Source organism: Panthera uncia, chromosome B1 (assembly GCF_023721935.1).
Source record: "Panthera uncia isolate 11264 chromosome B1, Puncia_PCG_1.0, whole genome shotgun sequence".
Lineage (NCBI taxonomy): Eukaryota > Metazoa > Chordata > Mammalia > Carnivora > Felidae > Panthera > Panthera uncia.
Genome location: NC_064811.1, coordinates 141,238,306 through 141,255,367, shown reverse-complemented (window position 1 = coordinate 141,255,367; position 17,062 = coordinate 141,238,306).

Below are 17,062 nucleotides of genomic sequence, written 5' to 3'. Positions count from 1 at the left end.
TGACTGATTGGATGGGGTGCCACACTTATTTCTTTGACTCATAATGTGCATTGACGACCCTGTGGTGAAAGCCATAGGTAGAAAAGTACTTTGTGTTACTGGCAAATATCCAGGTCCTGTGGTGGTTGGACAAACAATAATCACTCCCTAATACTGTTCATAATTGTTCTTTTTTTCTTCAGCATGAAGGACAAAAAACATACCATGAAAAATAATGTAAAAGAAAATGAGGTAAAGTTCTATCATTAACATTTAATCATAGGAACTGCTGACAAAATCTACGTAATGGTTAAGCCAGACAGATTTTTTCAACAACATCTGGGTGTATTTCACTTAAATGATTTTTATAATTGCGTTTTACATACACTTTGTATTTCAGTTAGCAGTCAGTCATTTCCAAACAAATTATCTATTTCCTGAAGTTTAAACGTTTAGGTAAGAATACAGAATTTCCCTGGTGGTCATTGCTGTGAGGTACACTCGGATAGAATTTATTTTCCTCCTAATTCCAAAATAAAGATTTCAATTTTATTTATTTATTTATTTTTGAGAGAGAGATAGACAGAGTGTTAGTGGGGGAGGGGCAGAGAGAGATGGAGACAGAATCCGAAGCAGGCTCCAGGCTCTGAGCTGTCAGCACAGAACCTAACACGGGGCTTGAACTCACAAACAGTGAGATCATGCCCTGAGCCAAAGTCAGATGCTTAACCAACTGAGCCACCCAGGTGCTCCCCAAAATAAAGATTTCAAATATTTGGTACTAAATGTCTGTGCCACATGAGTAAGAGTGTATTCATTACATTCACTGATGCTAGATATTTGATGGTCAAAATTGCCTGGAATTTGAACTGATGACTGATGACAACTTTTATTTACTTGTTCTATTTCAGCTACAGTAAAATTTCACTTGGATTTTGATAGCTACCTTCAATGTTCTGTTAGGAGGATCTTTTATGACCCCTCTGCAACTCACAGGGATGTGATGTGAGACATTCTTTGTCATAATTGTTGGTTCCATAAAGGAAACTTTTATCATCTGTTTATTCCCTTGCAAATGGCACTTCCATCCAAACAAGTTCATTGTCTTTACTGATCCCCTCCTACTTATGGGTTAGGGGATTGGAGGATCCTGAACACCAGTAAATGAGCATTTGGATTCTGCATTCCACTTCTAGCACCTCTCTAGGCTTGCTTGCTAGAGTCTTTGCTTTACTAGGTAGATAGGCCAGGTTCGCTATTCTGATGAACTCCTTAATTTTCTCCTCTGCCTACGGAAGTGATGCTAATTTGGATTTCATTTGATTCTGAAGTTTATCTTTGCTTCCTGAAAACTCTTGTCAGTCTCCTTAGCACCATGTCTCCCCACCAGAGGCAGCGTGGACCTGTTCCCTGCCCAGAACCTCTCAGTGGGCTCTTCCAGGTCAGAATCTTTGATGCCCTGCTTGTTCCTACTAAGAAACTAAAGGCAATTATCTCCCTATATAAACATCCTTGATGAAATTCCTCAGGCAAATTCAGCATGGTTCAACAAACATAGAACATAATCCTTCATAGAAAAGGAAGAGCACAGCACATCAGAATGGGTCATAGAGACAGGTATACTACATTCAGATGAAAAGAATTACATAGTTGTTTTATATAATCACACGAGTGGCTTGTGGAACTGGAAGTGGAATGAGACTTCACATTCTAGGAATGTCAAAGTGCATATTTCAGATAGGTAGCTCACTTTCCAGTTATTATTAGTTAGCATGTGATGTTGTAGAAATCACTATGAAAAATAAACATTCACACAAAAGTTCAGATCAAGAAAAAAACTTTGGCCGAATAAGCATATGCATGCACAAACATTAGAAACTGTATACTTTGGGGTATTTAATTATTGCACAATGACTGAGTCAGATGTCCATTTCTTTATGAATTCAGCTAAGGATATGATCATCTTTTTTAAAAAGGGGACAATTGCACACACACATATACATGGATGACATAGACAGAGGATCAGTACATGAAAGATGGAAGTTGGGAGGAAGCAGGATGAGAAATGAAGAAATAAATGAATATTCGATGACCAAAATCATGACCTTAATTATGTTAAGGAATAGAGAGAGGAGATGAGAAAGATAGAAATGGAGAGAGGAGACATAAAGGGAGAGATACATGTATACTCACACTCACACACATACAAAGAAGAAGATAAACATAATGAGCAAGAGTGAAAGAGGCAAGAAGGAAGCAGAGGTAGATAGCAAGATATAAAAGAGAAAAAGATGGGTTGCCACACTGTCCATGGTTCAGATGATCATAAGTCCCCCTAGCTGGTTTTTTAAAACTAAAGTTTCATGCATGACTGGAATATCAGCAAAAAATTAGTGATGTGGCTAATTTTATGAATTTGATCATGCAGTGAATCTTTTTTTTTTTAACGTTTATTTATTTTTGAGACAGAGAGAGACAGAGCATGAACGGGGGAGGGTCAGAGAGAGGGAGACACAGAATCTGAAACAGGCTCCAGGCTCCGAGCTGTCAGCACAGAGCCCGACGAGGGGCTGGAACTCACGGACCGAGATATCATGACCTGAGCCAAAGTCGGCCACTTAACCCACTGAACCACCCAGGCGCCCCCATGCAGTGAATCTTAAGAATGCTCTATCTCCTATTTTCCTTTTTACTTCATGTACTAAACAGAAGCCTTCAACCCTCTTTATTATGGTCACAAAGTACAAGCTTTTCTAATGTAATAATGAAGATATTTGCTTGGACAATGAAGTAAAGGTAGCATCTAAACACTTAGAGAAATGCAGAGAAATACCCTGCAAGTTGTATCACATGTTTTCTCTGTCTACAGAGCTTGGGGGACGATACAAATGATATAACTGAAAGCAAAACAATTTAAGATCTCAATTATGTCTCTATATTTGTGCCCATAAATATGCACATACATATCATATTTATGACCCTAAGTTATATATATATATACATATATATATATATGTATATATATATGTATATGTATATGTATATGTATATGTATATGTATATATGTATATATATATATATATGTAAAAAATCCTGCCAATTTTATTTCAAAAGTATTTCTGATACCCAGTCCAATATCTATATTCCATCGTTCCTCTAATGGTTTAGTAAAACTCATGTATGCCCTGATCATATGGTATTTTCTTGTTTGCCTGTTGATTATCTGTCATCCCTGCTTAAGAATATGAACTCCAAGGAAGCAGAGATCTATCTGTCTTGTGCACTGTTTCCCCATCACCTAGAACTCTTCCTTGCACAGAGTAATTGTTTAATGCTGAAGCACAAAAAATCTTTCATTCACTGACAGTTACTGAAGGTACCCTCTTCAGTTCATTGTTACTGCAAATCTAGTTACTTCTTTTCCATTTTATGCTTTAATAAATAAAATATGACTCTGAAACTTTTATGAGAAGTATAGATTTTCTTTTTGTTCCCTGTATTACCACAGTTTTACATATACACTAGTCAATAAAAATTAAAATATGTACATTACCAGATATTGTCCTGATCATGAATCATTATTAAACAGTAATTTAAAATATTTCTTAATAATTGATGTTGCAAACATTGACCTTGAGTGCCTTTTTATTACCCAAAAGTAAATTTTCTACTGTATTTTTTCTATTTTGTTGTTTTCCTAATCATTTTATTTTATTTTAAAGCTTATGTATTCAATTTTGAAACAGTGAGAGAGCAAGAGACACAGAGAGAGAGAACAGGGGAAGGGCAGAGAGAGAGGGTGAGAGGGAGAATCCTAAGCAGGTTCCACACTGCCAGCGCAGGGCCCAATGCAGGACTTGAACTAAGAAACTGTGAGATCATGACCTGAGCCAAAATCAAGAGTTGGATGTGCAACCAACCAGGTGCCCCATGTTTTACTAATTATTTTAAAGCTCATCACTTATCCTATCTCTCTCAATAGACCACACATTTCCCTATGTGACTTTTAAATAGATTTTTTAAAAAAATTTTACAGCCTTAGTAAATCTTAAAATGGAAAGTGAATTTTGTATTAACTGCAGTAGTATAACAAGGCCACATTAACATATTGGGAAGCTATGACGAGATATAGATGGATATAGATGATATAGATATAGATTTATATAGATATAGATGATATAGATATAGATAGATATGCATTTGCCATTCCTTAAACAGTGTGATATCCCCATACTCAAGGACCTATGATTAGATTAGATTTATTATTTACATGGGACCTATCACTATCTAATGATCAAGCACTCTATTACTTTGGAAAAAAAGTTGTTCTTTACATATATATATATATATATATATATATATGATGTTAGAATACAGTGTGAAGTTTGAAAAGAGATATATATTAAGATGACTTATTGTTCTTGGCTTTCCTGTCATGTACTTCATTTGACTTCTCACACTATAACCAATATCTCATCATGCACTATCAGTTAATAACAAGCTATGGTTAGTCAGAGGAGGAATAGGTTTTGTGCATGTTATTTCAATCCTAGAAGGCAGAACAATGCCCCAAGACCTCTATTATTTCTTTTCTAAATGTCAAATTCACTGAATATCAGACATTTATCATTTGTCTGATGAATCCTTGACATCAAGGACAGCTCGCTGTTACTAATATGGAGAAAGAATCCAAACATACCTTAACTCGGAGGCTGCTTTCCTTTTGATAGATTAACTGATTTTTTTTCTTTTATTACATATAGTATGTTGAGTGTATATTTGACCAACCCTTTAAGGAAAAATATTTATTTATGTGTTTTTCTTTCTCTGTGCTTTAGTATTGGATATGAAATCAGAAAAATTATTGCATGTGATTAAATTCAAATATTAGAATATTATGCTTGCACTGATAAGAAGGTAACTGCCACACATGAGCTCAAACCAGTAGTTTAGTTCCATGACAAATCATTGAAAAGGGAAAGCTAATCAATTTATACCTGCTTTCTAAAGCAAGTTGGTACAACCTTGACATATTGACTTTAAAACAGCTTTATTTCAACTCTATAGAGTACATATACATATTCTGAATAGCTTCCTCTAAGTAAAAATGCATATCCCATTTGGGAAATATTATTGGATGACTTGAACTGGAATTGTGTTATAAATACCAATATAATTTCTATATTGTATTCCTAGAAATGAAGAAACAGTTTAAAATTCAGAGTCAGTCTGAAAATTTTATTTTCTATGTTCACTTGTTATTCTAAACTCTTCCTCATCTTTAAAAATATAAGCATTACAAGAAGTCAGATTCACTTACTTCACCTCTCTCAACTAACTATATCAAAGGGTAGTAGAAGGTAGCCAAAAAAAAGAATAACTGTTTGAGAATTTATAAACTGGAACAAAATTATATTCCAGTGTTAGATTCCACAATCTAAACTCAAAATGAGACCATTCACAATTATTACTAATAGTTAATGTTAATAATTAACCTTAACCCTTAAAAACCCAACAACATTAATGTTGGAAAGGATTTAAAAGAGCTGCAACTGTCACACTTTGCATTAAGTATGTAGAATTCTATGATCACTTTGTAAAACTATTTGCATTACCCATTAAAGGTAAACATATATCTACTTATGTCAAGGCAAAACCATTGCAAAAATTGTGAGTGTATTTCCACAGAAAACATGTGCATAAAAATATTCATAGCAGCTTTATTTATAATAGCACCAAACTGGATACTATTCAAACATCCATCAACTGTAGAAAACATAAATAAATTATAGAATATTAATACTAACACTGCTAGCAATAAAATGGACTTCTATGAAACACATGTATACATTTTATAAACATAATGTTGAGCCAAGAAACCAAACACCAAAGAATAAATACTAGATATATATTCTGCTTCTACTGAGGATGGAAACTAAAAGAGGAAGGAGGAGGAGGAAGAGGAGGAGGAGAGTACAGCATTCAACCTAACAATGAGAAGAATCTTACTACAAAATTAGAACTTTAATTGAAACCATCAGAGATCTGGGTTTGCAAAGCAACCAAGTAACCAAAGTTCAAAAGAAAGATAGACATCTCCAAGAGATATGAAACATGTAGTCTGGTACATGTGTGGCAGAACACAGAATAATAGGCACCAACTACCCCACAAGTAAGTAAGAAAAAATTAGCTAAACATTTAAAAATATGCTAAAAGCCAAATGGGCTAGTATGACAGTGTGGAACTTGTGGGAACCTATTCAGAAATAAAACTTTCATGGTTGTTCTCAGTGGTTCTGTAAATAGCCCTACTCTTCTGAGACAGAGAAATGTAGATGATGGAAAGATAGGAAATACTGCTTTTATTTTCCCTGAGAGTATTTTACTCTTCATATACCATTAAAATTAAGCCAGTAGCCATTTTTCTAGTTTATTGTCCTCATCCAAAAGGATAATAAAACATCTCATATATCTCAGAAAGACAAATGTTTACAACCTGGACTGGGTCACTAGGTTAAGCCACAAGGTGCCAGAAAGACTGAAGTGCTTGCTCCCTAGGTATTTACCTTTCAAATAGTATGCAGTATAAAGCTCCGAGATATTTTTCCATTATGAAAGCTGGAGATATCTGGAGCTTATCTGGCTCATGAACAAAATGTATTTACATTCCATAGGTAAGAGTAAGAATCCAAGATTCCATTTCATCCTGAAGAAGCAAAAACTTTTTTTAAAAAAATTCTCCCTTTTGGGGAGGAAAAAGGGACTTCTGTCTCTTATTGCATGTAAATAGAGACAGTCTGTCATTTTCCACCTTTCACATATGGAGTGTTTGGATAGTCATGAGGAGGGAAACTACCCATTTGACTTTTATTTCATCACACCAAGGGTAACAATTACATAAAGAAGGACTGGTTCACTTATTTATTATAAGATAATAAGAAACGGGTGTCTGATCAGAACATCATGTGTTCACATTCAGGGAAATATTAATAAAGATGAAAATTTCAAATTCAATAGAACTCCAAACACAAGGATAGTTCACGTTCACCCATAGGCTATTTTCCATGAAACTCCTTAAGGTGCTCAGAAAAAAGATTGGAGGCAGTGTAAGACACTAGAAAGAGCTTTCCTTTATGATGCTGGTGTACAGAAGATTAGAAGCTGCTGGTTGAAAGACATCTGAACTCATCCTTCACACAAAGCAAAAGCCGTAAAGTATTGGGGAACTGACAGCAAGCCCTCTCACTCTCAAAGGAAAAGATTGATTCCAGCTGCCAGAGTGTAGAAGGGGATAGGGGAATAAAAAGAACTCTGCCCAAAGGATGGGGAGAGGGGTAAAGGGCATAGTCTCAGACACAGTATCTTAAACCAATACCATTAAAAATCTGTCACTATTGTGGGAGATGTGAGAAACTTTCTCCTGAACAATAAAAAGATAAAAGTCAGGGGAAAAAGGCAATATTTGGCTACCATAGTAAGTAGGGCAGAAACAATGAATAAGCCCTATCCCCAAAGGTCCAGACATTCAAATCCCCCTTAAGACTGTGGCTAGATTAGTAAAACAACCATATCTGTGACCCATGACAAATTTAGTAATCATTCAAATGACAAGGAATGCCTTTTTTTTTCCAGAGGGGCAAGAGCATCCAGAGAGACTCATTTTATGGTAAAGACATATAGACATAAATGAAAACTAACTATAAAACATGCATACTGATAAATATACCCTAACATCCCAGCCTCCATTCCAAACTCAAGGCAATGACACCCAATATCATTAGCAAAATGTCAAGCACAGGTACAGAATAACATAATTTCAGCTAAACTCCAGACCAGACTGATAAAACCACCACAGTGACTAAATGAAAGAAGTGTGCCCATTTTCAGGCATATATAATTTACTTAAGTCTCTACTACAAGTGATATTGAAGATTTAATTAGAAATTAAATACACACAAAAAATCAGGGTTAAAAAAATGTTGAGAACCAAAATAATAAACATAATAAGAAACAGAAATGACCCAGGTGCAGAGATTATTAGAAAAGGTCTTTAAAATAATGGTGATTAATAGGTTAATATAAACAACATGAATAAATAGTTTCAGGAGAGATGGAAATGATGAATTTTGCTAAAATGTCAAATGAAATACTAAAATTTAATAAAGTATCAGAAATAAATCATTCTTTTTATGAGATCATAAATAGACTTAAGACAGCTAAAAAATAAATGGATTTGGAGATTTTAATACAATTTATCAAGACTAAAAAACATAAGAAAACAAAGCAAACAAAAGTTTAAAACACATGCAAGAACTGTGGGCCAATAGCCAATGATCTAATATATATGCAATTGGAGATCCAGAGGAAGAGAGTAAAGGTGACAGAGAAAAAAAATTGAATAGATAATGGCCAAGAATTTTTTAAAAAAATGATGAAAGACATCAAACTCTCAAAACTCAAGAGTACTACAAGAATGGTAAATGCAACAACACAGCTCTAAACACATTATATTCAAACTGCTGAAAATAAAAGTAGAGAAAATTTTGAAGGCCACCATAGAAAAAAGACACATTGCACATAGAAAAACAAAGATACAAATTACAGTAGAGTGGAGGGTAGCCAAGATGGCAGAGTAAGAGGACCCTAAGCTCACCTCTTCATATGGACACAACTAGATAATACTCACATCAGTGTAAATAACCCCCAAAAATGACTCAAGCCTGGCAGAACAAATTCCACAACTAAATATAAAGAAGAGGTCACGTTGAAGAGGGTAGGAAGGATGGAGACACAGTGGGGAGTAAAACTATGGTATTCTGCAAGGTGGAGAGGGAGGGAGCTGCAAGTGAAGATAAGGGCAAGAGACAGACTATCACACCAGGGAGTCCACATGCGGAAGATGAGTCCCCATAACATTTGGCTTTGAAAACTAGAGGGACCGAATTTTGTGAGTGCTTACAACCAGCAAGACTTAAAGCCTGGAACTTAAAAAAAAACAGAGGGTTCAGCTCTGGGATAGCCCAGAGAGCAAGACGAAGCTAAGTCCCCATCCTTAAAATAACAGCATGATAAATAGCTCAAGGATGTATAGCAACAGTTTGGAAAATGCAGGTGAACATGGGAGGGAGATTTATTTATGCACCACAGAGCATGTCCCAGGGACACAGTTATTGAAGGGACCTCCCTAGGAACAAAGGAGCTGGCAGATGCTGTCTCCCTCCCTGTCTGTCAGCATAAACACACAGCCACCTGCAGGATCCAGGGTGTTGCCCACATTCACTACCCAACTTGATTACACCAAGTGTGCCTCATTGCACTTTGGCAGATCTACCCTTTCCCAATCACATTTGCCTCAGTCCAGGTGCATCTGTTCCTCTCCCCCAGAATACCAGCACAGATCTTTCCAACTCATGCATTTTTTGTGGGACCTTGGTCCTAGCAGCAGTGGTCATGGGTCCTGTAGAATCCTGAGGTACACCTTGTTAAAATTGCACACCCCATCCATGCAGCCCTGGTTCTAGCAGAGGCATGGACAGGTCATATTTTGTAAGCAGACTGTGCACACACCCTAGCTGAGGATAAAACACTGCCCACAAATGGCAAAGAGAGCCTCTGCAGATGACTTATGGGAAGAGTGGCCAGGACTCTCAACAGCAATGCACACACAACACACATAGAAGACACCCCTGAAGGGTGAGGTTCAGGTGAACAGGAGATACTACACTGCAGGGCAGTACAGGAACTTCTTTATGAGCCCATTACTTTCAAGAACAGGAGATGTAGCTGAACTTTTTCTTTCTTTCTTTCTTTCTTTCTTTCTTTCTTTCTTTCTTTCTTTCTTTTCCTTCCTTCCTTCCTTCCTTCCTTCCTTCCTTCCTTCCTTCTTTCCTTCCTTTTGATAATTTGAGAGAGAGACACTGGACGGGGGGGGGAGAGAGAGAGAGAGAGAGAGAGAGAGAAAGAGAATATTAAGCAGGCTCCACACTCAGCACAGAGCCCAATGCAAGGCTTGATCCCACAACCTTGGGATCATGGCCTTAGCTAAAATCAAGAGTTGGACGCTCAGAGTGCCTGGGTGGCTCAGTCGGTTAAGTGTCCGACTTCAGCTCAGGTCATGATCTCGTAGTTCGTAAGTTCAAGCCCTGCGTCGGGCTCTGTGCTGACAGCTCAGAGCCTGGAGCCTGCCACAGATTCTCTGTCTCCCTCTCTCTTTGCCCCTCCCCCTTTGCCCTTCCCCCACTCTCTCTCTCTCTGTCTCTCTCTCTCTGTCTCTCTGTCTCTCTCTCAAAAATAAAGATTAAAAAAATTAACAACAACAACAACAACAAACAGTTGGATGCTCAACCAACTGAGCCACCCAGATTCCCCATAGCTGACTTTCCTAATGTACAGAAACATACAAAATGAGGAGACAGAGGAATCTGCTTAAATGAAAGAACAGAACAAAACCACAGAAAGACACCTAAGTGAAATGGATACAAGTAATATGCATGATAGAGAATTTAAGTAATCATCAGAAAGATACTCAATGGACATAAGAAGAGTGGAGGACCTCAGTAAGACCCTTAACAAAGAGATAGAAAACATAAAAAAGAAACAATCAGAAAAGAACACAATGAGTAAAATTAAAAATATATGAAATAACATAAATAGCTGGCTAGAGGAAGCAGAGGAATGAATTAGCAACGTGCAGGACAGAGTAATGGAAAGTAATCAAGCTGAGAAGTTGAGAGAAAAAAATATGCAAAATGAGAATAGACTCAGAAACTCGATGACTCCATCAAGCATGACAACATTTGCATTATAGGGATTCCAGAAGAAGAGAGAAAAGGGGGCAGAAATTTTACTTGAAGAAGTAATAAGTAAAAACTTCATGAATCTGGGGAAGGAAACAGATATCCAGATTCAGCAAGCACAGAGATCCCCCAACAAAATCAACCCAAGGAAGTCCACATCTACATATAGCAATTAAAAAGTAGTGACAAAGAGAGAATTTTAAAAGCAGCAAAAGAAGACAGCTACACACAAGGGAAAGCCCATAAGGCTATCTGTGAATTTTTCAGCAGACACTTGGCAGGCCAGAAGTGAGTGGCATAATACATTCAAAGTGCTGAAAGAAAAAAATCTGCAACCAAGCATATTCTATCCAGAAAGGCTATCATTTAGAATAGGAGGAGAGAAAAAGAGTTTCTCAGAAAAACAAAAGCTAAAGGAATTCATGACCACTAAACCAGAACCATAAGAAATGTTAAAAAGGACTCTTTGAATGGAAAGGAAAGAACGTAAGCAAAAGTAAGGAAAGTAGGAAGCACAAAAGCAGTACAATTAAGTGCATAGATAAAAATCAGTCAAAGGATTCACAAATAAAAGGATGTAAAGTATGATACCATATCAAAAACCTGGAAAAGAGGAGTAGTGAAGAATGGACTCAATTGCAATAAAAGGAGACAGAGTATAAGAGCAAAATTTAAAAAAAAGATAAAATAGAAACAACTAGCATGATGACAAATATAAATATAGCCATATCAATAATTAGATTAAACATAAATGTCTGAAAATCCCCAGGTATAAATGGTCTAAAATACAGAAATTGTCTGATTCAATTCAAAATCAGGATCTAACTCTATGCTATCTGCATGAAGCATTCTGGATATCAAGATATAGGCACATTTTAAAAGTAAATATATGCATAAGATGCACTATGCAAACACTAATCAAAATAAAGCTGACATAGATATATTGTCTAATAAAGCACACTTCAGAATAAGAAATATTGCCAGGGATAGGCACAGACATTATTAATGATAAAGCGGTGAGTTCATTGAGAAGACGACAATTTTCAATGTGTATGCACCTAACAGCAGAGCTTTAAAATACATGAAACACAAAATGATGGAACTGAAAGAAGTATAGTTGAAAAGTCAATATTCTTCTCTCATTAACCAACAGAATAAATAGATAATGTTGGGTATAGATAGTCCTCGACTTATGGTGGTCTGACTCAACAATGTTTTAATTTTACAATGGTGTGAAATAAACACATATTTAGTAGACATCATATTTTGAATTTTGAATTTTGATATTTTCCAAGGCTAATGATATGTAGATCATACTCTCACGATGCTGGGCAGTATCAGTGAGTAGCAACTCCCACTGATTATGAGCGTAAACAACTGATAAAACCATTTTTTATCCATATGACAATTCTGTTTTTTCACTTTCAGTATTATATTTAATAAAGTACATGAAATATTCAATACTTTATTGTGACACACCTCAATAATAAGATGACAAATAATGCAATAAAAAATGCAAAAGTTATTATTATTTGGAAATCAATCTTATAATTTCTAATATAGCTAAACATATTTATCATATTAACTAGCAATCTTTCTTGTATGCCTTTTTTTTTTACCCAGGAGAAATAACAGTACATATTTCTGTAGTTAAATATCTAATCCCTGAAGAAATTCTTAGTTTTGAAGAAATCCTGTTTTTTGTAATTTTTTACTATATGTTGTGTTAATATTAACTACCCATTTTTTTTCAACATTTATTTATTTTTGAGAGACAGAGACAGAAGATGAGCGGGGAGTGGCAGAGAGAGAGAGGGAGACAGAATCCAAAGCAGGCTCCAGGCTCTGAGCTGTCAGCACAGAGTCCCACACAGGGCTCGAATTCAAGAACCATGAGATCATGACTTGACCCCAAGTCAGACATTTAACTGACTGAGCCACCCAGGCACCCCTTAACTACGCATGGTCTTAAAATAATGATAGGTTTCTTTTCTTGTGTGGATTAGACAATTATGTAACTTCTGAGTTGGACAATAATTTTTTCAAAAAGGGCAAAATATTTGTTTATTTACATGTAGATATGTTTATGGAGGAAATGACAGTAAAAATTAAACTTTCATTTATAAGCCTGAACTTCACCAAAACTTTCCTATAACTCAACATGCCATTAATAGTTTGTTCTTTCTCGTTAAGGAGTAAATAGAGTTAGCAAATTCTTATGGTTATATTTTGTTTAAGAAAGCAAAACTAAAATTTCTAAGCATCTCTTTGGTAAGACTATGTATATATATACATATATATGTATATATGTATATAAATATATATACATATACACAGACAAATAAATATATATATACATATACACATATATATCTATCATGATTACCAATTTACTGTGGAAAATATGGTTTTTATTGAGTGTGCTTGTTTACTATGTAATATTGCTATTAAAATATAGAAACTTGATTAAAACTGCCAAAAAAGTGGTAACATAACAAAAACTGTGTATTACAAATGGCTCATTTTCTCTGCTCTGTGACACACACACACACACACACACACACACACACCACATACCAAACAACCAACAGTCCACTTTAGAGGCAATAGCCATATTCTTGCCTAAAGAGTGGACTGTAACTTGTGAATAAAGTAGATTTGAGGAAAAAGCTTGCACTCAAATTAATGATGTTAATTCAATAATATCTAAATTTATTTATTCATCCATGGAAAAATTTTTATTGAACGCTTACTGTGTTCCAAATATTGTTCTATGTTTTGAGAAGTAAATAAGTAAAGTAATTTCAGATAGTGCTAATATCTATGATAGAAATAGAGAAAGGTAAGAGTATAGAAAATGACAGAACAACTCACTGAGAGGAGTTTTTTAAACAAAGAGATGAGTGATGAGAAGAAGCAGGGTTTATCTCATCAATATTTTTAGTGGAAATTGGTTGACTATATTCAACTAAATATCACAAATTTAGGGGCACCTGGGTGGCTCAGTCGGTTAAGCTTCCGACTTCAGCTCAGGTCATGATCTCATGGTTCGTGAGTTTGAGCCCTGCATTGAGCTCTGTGCTGACAGCTCAGAGCCTGGAGTCTGCCTCAGATTCTGTTGTCTCCCTCTCTCTCTGCCCCTCCCACACTTACACTCTGTCTCTCTCTGTCTCAAAAATAAACATTCTAAAAACTAAAAAATATATATCGCAAATTTAACATGTCCAAAGACAAAGTCTTTACCCTGCAAAACTTTCAATGTCAATTACCTCCAACTGCTCTCAATTCATGGCATCATTATGATGCGATTTCACATTATTATGCCGTTAATCTGACAACTATTAGGTAAAAATAGCATCATGGGTACAAAATAGGGTAAGATAAGCAGTAGTGTCTGTGGGGTAATTTAAATATGAAATCAAAGGCCAAGTGTAGTGATAATTGTTTAAGAAAACCATATATTAATTGTCTCTAATATTATTTTGCTTATGGTTAATTCATACTCTCTGAAGGGAAACTAATGAAGTAAGAGACATGTTAGTGTAATGCCCCCGATTTCGAATCCGAGAGACCACCAAGGAGCCAATACCGATGCAAACCGACGAGGGTTTATTTGCAAGCTCGAGCTTGGGCCCAAGTATACCCGACACAGTGGAGCAGGGACTTGGACCCCTAGGTTAAGAAGCATAGCAGTTTTATAGGGGCCAGTGGCCAATGAGATTGTAACACACACAGAAAGTTGCATAGTCATGTCAGTCCACACGCAGGTGGCCAATTGAATTACAATTTACCCTATAGTAACTGTTTGAACTAGCCTATCACTCTGATCAGAATTGGCGTGCAAGTTTGGAGAGCAAAAGGCAGGGTTTACATTCTTTGGCGGTTAGGGGTTCCGCATTCCTAAATGAGCCGGTTTCCAGTAAGGGTGTGCTCAGCGGCTTGACTAGGGTGGGGGAGTGTCTTAAGCAATAAGTAGGTCATGTGGGGGTTATACATGAGATGGTGGGTGTAGCACAAAATGGAATTAGTCTTGCTCTACTTGTCCAGGGGTAGGGGATTTTTGTTAAATTCCTTGGGTCCCACAGTTAGGAGTAACTCTAGATTTGTAATTGCAATTAAAATCTTTAGATTTGTAATTATCTTTTAAGCCTTTAGAATTTATATGACCATTGCTCTCTAAAAATGCCTTATACTCAAAATTTAGGTGTGTAAATTTAAATGACATTCTGAAATGAACTTTTTTAAAAAGACTGAATCTAAGATTCAATTAAAGTTAAAATGTTTATTTAAATGTATAACAAATTTGCAATACCTCTTCACCTAATCTAATGAAATAGCTATTACTTTGATAAAAATGTGTTAATAGAAAATTATATCACTTGCTTTAATGTTTACTTAGAACTAAAACATCTAGTTTACTTAGAACTAACCTCTCTAAAAGCATGTCCATTTTAGTATTGCAATCATTTTAATCTTTATCTTTTCAGAAACCTGATTGCACATGTGTGCAATATGTTAGGTTAGACTTAACTTTCATTTACCAATGTGTCTATCGGCGAAATGCAAGAACATTTATCTCTTTGCCCCATACTTTAGAATTTTAATAAATGATTGCACCACGATTTGAGGGTTTAACTTGTTAAGTACATGCATGCACACACGCACATAAATGGATTCTGAGTCACATGTAGAAATGTTTCTATAAATATGCTTGAGGACATTTTGGTTTTCTACAATCTGTTATAATCAAAACACATTGAATGTTAACATAATTGTTGTGGCATATGTTTTTGGGCTACCTTAATCAAGAATTCCAAAATTGGCCCAAGTCTTAAGTAATAGTCAAGCTCCATGAGATCAGAATTAAACTCAGGATACCAAAGCCAATCTCCTGAAAATGGTCTTCATGAGTCAAGCCCAACTGATATTTCATGGATTTTTTTTTTATTGCTGCAAATGTTTAATAATGCACTACTTTCTAGATAGCATGGCTCTGTGTCCTGTTAAGGCTATCAAGGGATACAATTACCTTAAAAAAATAGTCTTGCTTGATAGCATGTTTTTACACATAAGCAACATCACTGGATTCAATCAGACTAAATCAACATACTCCACATAGAGAAATATCCATAATATGAAATCAATGGTCAATGCTATATTCTCTATTGGGGGAGAGGAGGCTTGTTGAATCCATGACTGAACACTCTTCCCATGCATTTGAGCCAAGGGTAGATTCTTCAGAGGGTCTAACTTTTAGGCAGTGATTTTCATAACATATTTTTTCACAGTTCTATGAAAAACAACTCAGATTACATGGAGACTGAAAAAAAGAGGGAGAGATAATGGAGGAAATTAAAACAACCCATTTCTAACTATTTTGCATGGTCCTTAAATTACTCATAAATAATAAATTACAAGCTTAGAAAATTGCTTCAATCCTTTCTAGAGTATAAATATCCAAGAGAAACATTACAAATGTTAGGTTGGAAAATAAGCGTAAGGCAGTTTTCCACTTAACATTGGATTTTATTGATCCAAACAAAGATTCAAGAAGATAGATTGAGTAAAGGCAGAGGAGAAGATAACTAAGAAATGAGGCAATCTTACAAAATCTGGAAATTAGTTATTTTGAAATGGGAAAAATACAAGTATTAACGATGGGCATTCTGGAATGTTTCAGGCACTTTAAATGGTTTTAATAATAAGGGCAGAAAAGAACTCTTCTACCCTTAGATGAAAAAAAAAAGTCTTGCTAATATTAGGTTTAATTATAATTTTAATGGTGGTTTCACAAAACCTGATCTTAGGACATGGCACTTATGCCATGATAGGAGAAGTTCTGAAAACAATTCTTAAATTAAAATGGTACCAATTCATCCTGGGAAAATTCTACAATATTAGGAAGTAAAATAAGAACAAAGGAAATTAATTTGTTATTCACACACATATATAGCTTAATTATTAGGTAATATAAGGTCCATGTGTACTAGAAAAGGAAGCAAGAATACAAACTATAGGAGATTTGGGAAAACCTTGGAATTTGTCTTGGTGTTAAATGGGTTTGTTTTCCATATTCTTTCTTATTTGTTTTTTGTTTGTTTATTTGTTTTTGTTTTTGTTTTTTTTAATTATCAATATTAGATATCCACACCTTTAGCAAGGAATGAAATTCCAATAGAGACATCTAAGAGGAGACATACTGGAGTATTCCTACACTAAGGCATTGATTAAGTGGGCTCAGAAGAAAGAAATATTCAGAGTCCAGGAAAATATATTTCTAGGTGGTA